Raw genomic sequence first — 2,138 nt, forward strand, 5'->3', positions numbered from 1 at the left:
AAGTACAGTCGGGGACAAAAGTCTCCGGACCACGTGTTCCTCAAACGAAGCTTATAGCTCTACTATCAGACAGCGGCTGGAGACCGCACTTGTGGAGATGAAAGAACAAAACTTTAGCTTTTACTTCCACAAGTGTGGTCTCCAGCCGCCGACTAATAGCGGAGCTACCGGCTTCGTTAGAGAAACACGTGGTCCGGAGACTTTTGTCCCCGACTGTACGTCTCCAAGTCACGGCAACGCTAGTTTTTTATTAACGCCGACTTCAGGACGTTTCTACATTACAAAATGCATTCTGGTGCATAAACAGCGCACATTATAACTTCGCCCGTGATTTCTGATATCAAACCTTTAAACCGTGAGCGAGCGCCGGCCTTTCTGCCAATCTACAACAAAGAAACGCATTCGGCAGAGCCTCCAAAGGCTGCTTCTGTTCCGATACGTGAGATACGAGTACTTGGACAGCAGTGAACGAACCTACGCACTACTCCAGTTATATATGCACAAAAAACACTTCAGTTCAACGCGGTACCTCGAAAAACGCGGTGGAAAACGCAGTTCACGTCAACTGCTGAAATCCGCACACCCCGACTCCACACCATACACAACAGGCAGGAAAAAATCAACAAAGGCCCGACGGTACCGATGGCCGCCTAGCGGAGGAAAGGTAGTTTCACTTTCAGTTTCACTTTCAGTTTTGAATTCAGTTTATTGGGTTTTTTACAGTGCGTACGGAAGCTAGAATCTATTTGCAGCATCGGAACAGCATACGCAACGATTGCCAACCGTTACCAGTTACGGAAAATGCGAAGTGATTAAATTAGATATATTTCTTCGGATTCAAAAGTTACCATGAATTGGCCCCCTTGCCGTTTCTTTCTTTTTACGTTCACTCCAGCGGCTGCATTTCGATGGTGGCGAAATATATATAAAAAAAGTGTAGCCTATATCGTCGTCGAAAGTGGAGGGAGCATGAAATGTATGGCAGTCACGGCGTAGCATATATTAGGACGGCACCCCCACCGTCAAGCGACACCTTCGAAGGGCCGCACAGGGACGGTGCCAGGGCATTCGTGGTGAGGAGGCTCAGAGAGGTAGAAGATGGGCGGGAGGGCGCTATGTTATGATGGATAGGCATAATGCTCCAAGGCCTGTGGCATTGCTCTTCATAAACTTAAATTAATCAACAAAACGCAGCGGTGATTGAGAGCAACACATAAGGCCGAATGCCGACTGCAAGGTCTGATCGCGACAAATTTTTCTGCGGTCCAGTAGACCTTCGGCTCCCTTGGCGCTCTCATGGGCCCGCACAGCGTGCTTCCACTCGCGGCGCGCCTGTTACGAGATCAGCGGGAGGATCGAAATGTTCGCTTAAGGTTCTAAAAGTTCTAGCTCATGTTCTCTGTCCTGTGCGCTGCTGTGCGTAGACGATGTTCGCTAGTTTGTCCAGAACGGAAACTGGAAGCACTAAATGCCTAAATTGTCCGTGTGTTGTGCGAATGTCAGTGCACGTTAAAAGACCCACGATTGCCGAAAATGGTATGGAGTCCTCCACTACGGTGTCTCCGATAGCTCAGGTTTAGCTTTCAGACATTAAACGCCGTATACCGCAGCATTTAACTTTTTTGTAATGGGTTTGCACAGGTACCTTCTGCTACTCGCTCAGTTTTGGAGAGCTAGGTACGTCGGGGCAAAATAAAATTTTTGTTTTCTTCCCTTTGCTCTTTGAGCTTCTCAAGCTCTTCTGGGACCCTAATTAACTTCAGGTCTCCATCATTACCTTTCTTCCAGTTGACACAGAGGTTACTCCAAGAAATTGCTAATTTTGGTCTTGTTTTTTGCCCGTAGTTTCGTGCGTAAAGTAGAATGATTTCGCGCTGACAGTACTCCGTTTGAAAAATATGCAGGGTGTTTCACGTAACTTGAACCAAGGATTTAAAAAAAGCGGTACACCGCAGAAAGCTGAAACCACCGATGCATTGTTCGCCATCATGTGGCGCTCCTCAGAATATTTTTATTGCGCTTAATTAGTTAATTAACTAAGATGATTTATGCAATTTTTCATATATTCACTTTAGTGCCAAGATCATTACGTTAGGTTGTAGAGCAGGTTTATAAACAACGAATACAGTTTATTGTAG

Source organism: Amblyomma mixtum, chromosome 2 (assembly GCF_055824585.1).
Source record: "Amblyomma mixtum isolate Tamu chromosome 2, ASM5582458v1, whole genome shotgun sequence".
Lineage (NCBI taxonomy): Eukaryota > Metazoa > Arthropoda > Arachnida > Ixodida > Ixodidae > Amblyomma > Amblyomma mixtum.